Consider the following 9,643-nt stretch of genomic DNA (forward strand, 5'->3'; position numbering starts at 1 on the left):
CTTTGAAGTATCATTGCGCTGATCAAATGTAATCACTGAGTGTGAAAACAAGTTTCAATGAATTTAGTCCACAACAATAAATTCATTTTAATAAAAAACATGTACAAATAAATACTAATAAATACTTACAGCGGAAAGAATTTCTTCATTGACAATATTGATAAAAAAAACATATACAAATAAATACTAATAAATACTTACAGCGGAAAGAATTTCTTCATTGACAAATCTTTTATATGCTTGTTGTCGTGCACGACATAGCCTTACATCTAAAACATATTGTACTTTTGTGTTTTGCCTTTTAACTGCACTTGTTGATTTGACGGCCCATTTAGCATTTGCATCTCTTACTTGACCTCTTTGACATGGAGGAATTGGTGGGAGATTGTGCGTGATAGCGTGATGGTGATTAAGGCCAGATAGCTTAGATAGACTCAAGAACCCCACACAGCCACCAACAAGACAAGTGAACACTTGCTCGGTGCCTTTGATAATTACCTCTCATTCATGTCTATTTTCCTCCATTTTCTTACTTCCCTATAAATAAATATGTAAACAATAGTGTTGTTAAAAACATCATAAAAACACTTTAAAGTAAAAATCAATATTCATATCTATTTCTTTGCGGTTGACCATGACTATCAACTTTTTAAAAATATAGGCCTAAAAATATATTCTTTTATAATTTAATAAATTAAACTTCATTATTATTTGAAAATAGATAATAATTAAATATTTAAGTTAACTATGAACAATTAAAAAAAAAAAAATGAAAATAAAAATATATTAAATATTTACTTCAATTAAATATCCATTAGTTTTTGTTAAAAAAATCTTTATTTCCCTACAATTTAAATCAAAATATATGTCTATAAAAAATCCTCAAGGTGAACAAAACCAAATTACTTAATTAAAATATTTATTTAAACCCCCTCAAGGTGACACTCTTGTTTGCTAGATTTTTGGAGTGGAATTGCCTCTAGAAGAGGGCCATTAAACAACTTTGTTGGTTAAGGAAAGAGTTTCATGACTCGAGTAAAAAATTTCCAAATCCCAAACAAGAGTGTATCAAAAAAATTTTCACTTGAAGAAATTGGATCCCTCTCCACTCATGCTATGATGGTTATTAAAAATTTTCAATATTCAAACAGAGGATGGTCTAGTGTAAAAGTGATGTAATACATAAACATCATAAAATAATAAAGTAATCTTGATAACTCATACATTAATACATCCATTCTCTACCACAAATATCTTTAATTAAATTTAATCCAAAAACCTATATCTTTCGTTGGTTAAATAAATCATTAACCAAGTGAAATTCACACTTAAAAATCTATTAAATTTCTTAAAGAGAAATCTAAGCCGGATAATCTATTGGATTTTTCTCTAAGAAACAAAAGATTTAAAACCTCAACTTCATCCTATCATTCATTAAGGCCAGTCATGTATTCCACAAATTAGATTTAAAACAAACTTATCACATTGTTGTTAAGGGCCAACCACGTCTTCCACAAATTTGATCTACAACCATACTTCTATAGACTATGACAATGGTCAAGTGCCTATCTTCTACCAGAATTGCTCAACCCATAAGAACTTGCTAACAAGCTCTTCCTTTTTCGAACTCTGATAATTTATAGAAACACAAGAATTCAAATTGTTTTGAGAGTTGAATCCTTGCAACTACTCAAACGTTTGTCAATTTTCGAATGAAACCATAATGCACTAGGCATGGTATTTCATTCAAGTCCTCGACTACACCACCACAGCCTCTACTTTCGAGCTACAATCACTGTCTGGGAATCTAAAACACTCTTCGCAACTAAACATTTAAATAAGACAATCGAAATTCTAAAAGAAAATGGTTTTGATCGATGCCACTAACTTTGACTCCAGAGATGGTAATGGTTTTGATTGATGCCACTAACTTTGACTCCACATATGGTAATATTTGCTTTGCAACTTGCAGCAATTAACCACAGAAAAATCATACAACACCAGCCTATAACTACCATGCTGACCAAAATGGCCTGCCACAAAGAAAACTGGAAATAAGATAACAGAAACCATGATAAAGACATTGTCAAGCTATTGGCTCAAAACTGGAAATAAGATAACAGAAACCATGATAAAGACAATGTCAAGCTGATGGCTCAGAATCTGAGCCTGCCTTCTTTGAAGATGAATATTAGTTAAATTATTCTTATATTATGATAACAATTTTATTATGGACCGGTCTTTACACATTTCCATAATACATAAAATTAGGATTTAAGACCCTCTAATTCTCGCTTAAAGGTCACAATCTATGTCCATTTTAACCATTTAGTTCTGTGGCTTAGATTTACTTTATGAGCTCACATTCCACAGTCAATGTATCGTTGTTCTAAGAAGTTTCCTTTATTCCAAATCGAAGAAATAAAATTTAATATCAACCTCTGTATCCTGCAGTCAACTCTCAGATATCCTACAAAGACAAATATGTACAAAGGTGTTTCAGCGACATACACTGTTATCATTTTAAGCTAATGGACACTGCATTCGTGGGCAAAGCCCTGTGGTTTCAGGTTATAACCTCTGCAAAGGACGAGCTTCTCATTATAACTCTCATAAAGTAATAAGTAATTAGCTCCTGATCGATGAATTCTTACTCAACAAGATAAAATATTGTTTGATTTCTTTGGTTCCAAATAATTTTCCTATCACACTCTGAACTTATCAGAAAGTCTTGTTTCTGATCAGAAAATGGATCCGTCAGGAATTAGGTGTTTCTTTTATTGATCAAAATTTTTACAAGGGTAAATTTTAGAATATTTTTGAAATTTAGGTAAGATTTCAAAATAATAAGAAAAATGGCACCTTTAAGATCTCAAAGTTTTTCATATAAATCATCATTTCTTTTTGGAAACATGCCGTTTATTATATTGTTTTTGAGATTTTTATTTGTTACAAAGATCTATGAAAAAAGAAAGAAATAAATTATTTTAACGTGGCTAAAGATAGACTCTATGGGACAAATTACTTCTTTCATCTGCTTGATGTATCCGCCCTTTTTCTGTGAAGTTTCAAAATAAATACTTAACTATTACAACTAAAAAATCTTGACTTACGAATATTATTTAATAAAATTTTGTTTTGTTTTAATTAATAAAAATAATTAAAAAATCAAACTTAATAAAAAGTGTACCATCACTTGAATATTTTTTTAATAATCATGTTGAATTGGTAATAATTTATTGAAATAATAGAAATAAAGTTTAAAATTAATTCATTGATTATCGCTATAAGAACAAGATGTATCTAATAGTAAAAATATTTATTTTTTAGTTTTATCACAATAAATTAAACATATTTTTAGAAATTGAAACTGGGTAAATGGGAAAACAAATCATATTGAAATTTTTAAAAATACAAATTAAAAATTAAAAACTAAACATCTACAACTAATTCAGTCTCGCTGCAACTAAAATTCAAAAGAGAGACTGAGCACAAACAGCGCACAGATATTAAACAAAGGGAAACATCTTAAAAGTGAGGGGAAAAGGGAACTTGAAGAAAGGAGACTGAACCTGAGTGATGCCATAGTAAACCCCTCACTACGAATCATTTTCTCAAACAGCGACGTGTGTCATCTATGAGGAAGGCAACCTGTTGGAGATGGGAAATGGCGTGTCCTCTCTGAGTAAGGCAACCTGTTGGAGATGGGAAATGTCACGATCTTCCGTATTTAAATGCATAAATAAAAAAAAAATTAACAGGAGGGTCCATCTTTCAACCCCTTTAAATCTATTTACATTTACTAGCACATATTTGTGCTCACACCGGTCCGCATGTTGATAAACTTATATAAATGTAAACCCCTTAATAAATCTCAGGCTTGTAACATGGGCTCCGTTTCTTAACGTTTGAACCAACACTTAATGCAAATGGTATATACGTTGGCATATTCGGTTGTCATTTACACGGTGTGCCAGGTGGTGCGTGAGTAGTAACCCAACTCACCCTCTACCGTGGCCAGATGGCTCCAGTTCACGTGAAGGCAGGTGATCAGTGGAGAGTTGACCCACACTGGGTTCCGCGCCAAGACCTCCCGCTCAATTCAACGATGGTGATCCATCCTCCTCATCGAACGGCTCCGGTTGATCTAGGGTTTGACACACAATACTTAATCACCGGGTTCCTCGGGCAGAGTCCATTTGCAACACTCCGCGGCAGCCGAGCTCCTATACTTCTCCCTCAGACTCTCTGCAACTACTCCGGTGTCTATGATACTCCTCAGGTAAGAATGGCCGGAAGTAATTACACGTTCTCAATACAGTCAATTTAATTACAGCTTTCCTTATTATTTGTAACCCTCAAATTAACTGTGGCTGCATAAACGTCTTGAGGGTTATGTACAGGTCCTTTGTAGCTTCTCCTACCGTGTGCAGAAGGGTTCGGGCTCCTTAACGAAATCTACAGGTATGGTCGAATAACCTTTTCCCCAGTTTAATGGTTATGATTTACTGTGCGAACGACTTCGAGCTGAAGCAGGGTTATGGTTTGTTACCTGTTTCAGGTTCGATGATTTGTCTCATACCCTGACTACGCCTATACGGCCAGTCTCCTCGAGCCGGTCTGTCTTGCGGCCTTTAGGGTTTAATAGGCTTTCATGCCATTTACTGTGTTTATTCATTTGTTTTGGGGCTTGGCCCTCAGGTGTTAAGATGTCACCGGATGTATATTTGAAAAGCTCTCAGAGTTTTACCGAGTCTATGAAGGTCTATATATATTGTTTTCATAATGCTGGGATTTACCACCGATCTCTAAGCCGGACTTCTCTCGGCCATGAACATGTTTTGCTGTTTTCTATTAATGATCATTTGTTTTCGCTTCTCAGCTTATACCATATTTCCGAATGGTCATTTTGATATTACTAGTCAGTTCATGTGGAAACTTATATACTGGGTTTTTCTTCTGTATGTTCATTTACCGTCTATGCCACAGATTCGTGACCCTTAAGGTTTACTTCAGTGTGTATTAATACAGCATGTTTCTTGGGGTTTCCACATGTATTCAGTTCATTCTGCACGGTTTCCATTTATATTTTGGTATTCTTGTTGCGATGCTGAGATAGTTCACATATATTTGGCTCAGTCCAAACAGTTTCCATTTATATATGTATACAGTTCCTTTAATGCGTTACTGAGGTAGTCCTGCGCTCAGGTGTTGAGCGCAGCGTCTACCTCCTCCGCGACAGTCATTATAATGACCCTGAATGTCAGTTTACTATTTGTTAAATTTATAGATCATAAATCTGATATCATTAGCTTAACTGGTAACAATGCATGCGTTTGTCTGGTTCTGCTATGTTTACTTGTTAACAGGTCCGTCACATGGATTTGTAACCCTACCCGGGTCTGTTAATATGAGTAACCTATGGTAACCCTCATTAGGGTCTGCCCAAGCAATTTCGACATACATGCTGTACATTGCTAATGCTATTCCGTTTTCATGTTGACATATCACTATGCTGTATTATTTCCGTGCAAGTTACTGTATTATATAACCTGGTTTCCTACCAGGCATATCTAGACCTTTCCTAGGTTTTATTTGTTTTCTGTTCTCTAGTTTACCTCACGGTTATTGATACAGTCACATACCTCTACCACAGCTCTAAGAACTAACTCTGTTCTGAGCGTATTATACTGACTATGCAACCGTAGGCTATTGATGCAGTATCTGTAGGTGACCATTGTCTTATATTAACATATATAACATTTCAAGAACTGTATGCATTAATCAGATTGACATACTACAGTAACTAATGACAGTAAGATAAGTTCCGTGACCGGTCTGTCCTCCTCTGTACCTGTTCTTTAATTGCTAGCTAGTTCAGAGAATGCGTACCTGGTTATTCCGTTATCGATGTCCTTACTTGCAGAAGTCACCTGCAATAGTTTTGCTCTTATCCTCCCAACCTTGAGATCCACTTCACACTGGATTCTCCCCCCGAGCAGTCTTGCAGGCCTACAGCCCTCAACAAGACACATGCACTCCTGTGCTGGGTTATCTGGTCTCTACCAGACTTAACCTCTTTCTCAGGTTATCTGGTCTCTACCAGACTTAACCTCTTTCTCAGGTTATCTGGTCTCTACCAGACTTAACCTCTTTCTCTGTCTGCTCTCTCCTGGAATTCTTCTCTCTGCCTCTTCCCCCCCTGTTAGGGTGCTTGCTGATCCATTTAACCAATGCCAAGAATTAGTTGTAACTGATATGTAATTTAAAAATTACTTTTACGCAGGTTTGATTAACTGATTGGTAATTTAAAATTACCTTACGTGGGGTTAATCATAATAGGTATATCACAGGAAATGGCGTGTCCTCTCTGAGTAAGGCAACCTGTTGGAGATGGGAATTGGCGTGTCCTGGAGCAAGCTGTTGGAAATGGAAATGCATGACCGCGTGCATTTCAAAGGAGATCGAGGCGAGGGCGAGGGCGAGGCTCCGTTATGATCATCAATGCATCAATAATTCTGCAACTAAGGCTACCAAATGCAAGGCACTCGAATGTGGCGAATGATCAGTGAGTGCTTTAGATTTGATTGTTTCTCGTGTTATATAAGCCTGGCATCACCAATTCACATTTTGCACAATTATCCTTCATCTTTATAAATGGAAACTGGGCTTTCTCACCTAGAAGAATGACGAAGTGATCGGATTTGAAATGGAACCTTTAGAGTTGATAGTAACTATAAAAATGATTGAATAATTATACTACAACAAGGGTTGTTTACACAACAGCGTATGCACAAACAACCAAAATCTGTCCTTTGTTCAAAGGAAAACAGTAAACATGTGGTCGCTACAAACAAGCAAATAACCATCAAGTTATACAGTGATAGACGGATGACTAATCTGTAGCATGCTGTTTTGGAAACTACTACCAATACAAGAAATACATATCCTATTTCCAACTCTATAGATCTATTAATGAGTAACGAACCTGGAACTCTATGGATCCATTAATGAGTAACGACCTGGAGCATGGAAGAAAAAAATATGCCACTGCCTGGTTCCAAATTGTTGATTCCAAATTGTTAAGAAAAATGTGCCACTACCTGGTTCCAAATTGTTGAGAAAAGGAGTTGCTGGGCGATAACGGCTTAACCCCTATCGAAAATTCACTGTAATGAACCTCGGAGGCGGATGGGGAATTTGTCTGGGGTATATGAATTGAATGCCAGATACCGCACAATGTATGATGAATGGGCCAATACTGGATGTATGAACCAATGTACGATGGATGGATGTCATCGGCTCAAGCCAGATGATGTTGCCGATCCTCGCAGGTACTGTGAGGGACGGCCACGGCAGGTATTGTCAAGATGACGTCAAGGATGGGTTGCCGAGAGTTTCGGGAGTTGCGGGAGGGACTGTAAGGGAGAGTTTCGGGAGTTGCAGCAGGTACTGTAAGGGAGAGTTTCGAGAGTTGCAGCAGGTACTGTAAGGGAGCATTAGAGTAGGTAAGGGAGCATTAGAGTTGGAAATAGGCATTGCCAAACCTCGGTCATTGAATACGACTTTAAGGCTTAATGATGCGGAGAAAAACAATAATGGCTAAAAATATAATACATAGATCATCATTCCAGTACAAGAATTCGTAAGTACATATTTTCAAGTATGTTGATTAGGATTAGAACCATCCCAAGGAACCTAAGGTCAAAAACTCAATAACCGGAGTTTCTCCAGCTGGAAGCACATGTTTGGGTGTTAGATTGTTTATGGGGTTATTGATGACCAAATTCATGCCAATATGGTGATATACAAATCACCATACAAATACATGAGTTCATTTATTGTTTCATGTAAAATATTTTTACAAACAAAATTTCCAGGTTGAAAATCGAAATTCAGAAAATTGGCTCAAATAGAGCTTAAAGTCAATATCCAAAAATCACAAATAAACTTGAAACATTAGATTCAACCCGAAAATAACGAAAAGACAAACAAAAAATTGAAATAGTAGATTCTTCATCTCTGGATCAAAATCATCAAGCACGAGGCACAAGTACATATGCGAAAATATAGGGTACAGATTGGTAGGTGGATCATTACAATATAAAAGATAGCAATGACTAAGAAAACATAATATTTGAAGTAAAGTATTTAAAGCAGAGGAGTCGAATAAACATAGCATTTTGTACAAAGATACTAGAAAAACATGCAGATGAAGCTCTGAAACACTATATTCAACACAGGAAAAAAACTTCTAAATTTAAATCAAGTGGCAAAGTTGGCAGAGAAAAACAAATTGGCAACGAGTTCTATGCATTAATTTAATTTAGAGTAAAACGCCTGAGGTTCAACTTACAAAGAGATTCAACTCGTATAAAACAAAATCACTGGACCACCATGTCTGACTTTATTTTTTTCTAATGTGTTTACTGTTTTTTAATGTTTTTACTGTACCAATCTGGTCCTAACATTACATGGTTTCCACAAATAATATTTCTTTCATACGTTTCACTAAAGACAAAAGGTTTTGAACGATCATGTCTTTTTCAAACTGCGCGACAACTAAAATTATGACCACCATTCATGGTCTGCCCTCCAAATATCAACATGAAAACGTAAATAGTTTTAGAGCGGGCATACACCATGTGTTACTTTCCAATTCTACCCACCATACAAAGTCTTCGGTTTCATCTCTAGATAAAGATGTAAACATTGGTAGATTAAAACATACCGCTTTTTTATCTTTTCAGTTCTACCCATTCCATAATTTGCTCTGCAGTGTACCAATTCCAGTATCTTTGCTTCCACCAACTGTACAAAGATAATAAATTTGTATTATACTATTAAAGAGAAGGCCAAGAGAACAACCAATTATCATACGAGAAAGGTGTCTTACCTGGATCTCAGAAGTCCCTGGTACAGACCGCCATGGCGCCATGGGTTCCAGAAATGGAACGATGAAAAGCTTTTACTTTGTGAAACGCAGCATTCCGATTCAAATGATAAAATAGGAGTGAAATGAAAGACACTCTTAATCAGAAAGATATAGAGAGTAGCGTGTCAACAATCTTATAAGTCACACCTCCACCGCAAAAACTTGCAGTTGTGCCACGCCACTTCCGTGTTTCATAGTCGATGTCCTTGAAAGACGGGCGATGTGATGGATATGGTTTGGGCTCCTGATCTCTCAACGATTTTAATAATATATCAAACAGAAACTATTTATAAAAAACTCAAAACCTAAAAAAAATCGATTGCACTCTTTTTAAAATATCCGAATCACTTAGATTTTCTGTTTTCTGGATGTTTAGATTTTATACTCTGACATGAATATTATTGTGCGACTGGCAACTGCGTCCTCGAAATTTGAAAAAGCTGTTGAATATCCAGATTCAACTTGCCATCAAATTTATTGTCAGGCCGACGACTGCGTACTCCAAATTTGAAAACTAGCGTACTCTACCTATTTGACAATTTGATTCAATGAATTTTGTATTAAATCTGTGAAGAAAAGGTTAAAATTATCATTTTGAATTGTAATTAAGTATGATTTGACTATTTTATAGGGTGTGAAAAGTTTTATATATATTTAAATTATTTTGTAAATAATTAAAAAATATAGTTTTTTCTTATAAAACAATAA

At 35.6% G+C, this 9,643-nt stretch overlaps 2 long non-coding RNA genes across 3 annotated transcripts; one reads left to right on the forward strand and one right to left on the reverse strand.

Moving 5' to 3' along the window:
- Nucleotides 1–210: 210 nt before the first annotated feature.
- LOC149253225 (uncharacterized) lies at nt 211–9,083 on the reverse strand. 2 transcript variants are annotated; one of them, XR_016266153.1, is made up of 3 exons: nt 8,897–9,083; nt 8,732–8,811; nt 211–537 (listed from the first exon to the last, which is right to left on the reverse strand). It is a non-coding gene; the product is annotated as an uncharacterized LOC149253225 (long non-coding RNA). The 2 variants fall into 2 exon arrangements; XR_016266152.1 differs by lacking the exon at nt 211–537 and having other exon boundaries at nt 8,562–8,811.
- Nucleotides 4,208–4,913, forward strand: LOC149253226 (uncharacterized). The gene is made up of 3 exons (XR_016266151.1): nt 4,208–4,282; nt 4,404–4,464; nt 4,562–4,913. It is a non-coding gene; the product is annotated as an uncharacterized LOC149253226 (long non-coding RNA).
- Nucleotides 9,084–9,643: the final 560 nt, after the last annotated feature.

Source organism: Pinus tabuliformis, chromosome 7 (assembly GCF_031772625.1).
Source record: "Pinus tabuliformis cultivar Carrire ecotype Pingquan chromosome 7, CPIR1, whole genome shotgun sequence".
Classification (NCBI taxonomy): domain Eukaryota; kingdom Viridiplantae; phylum Streptophyta; class Pinopsida; order Pinales; family Pinaceae; genus Pinus; species Pinus tabuliformis.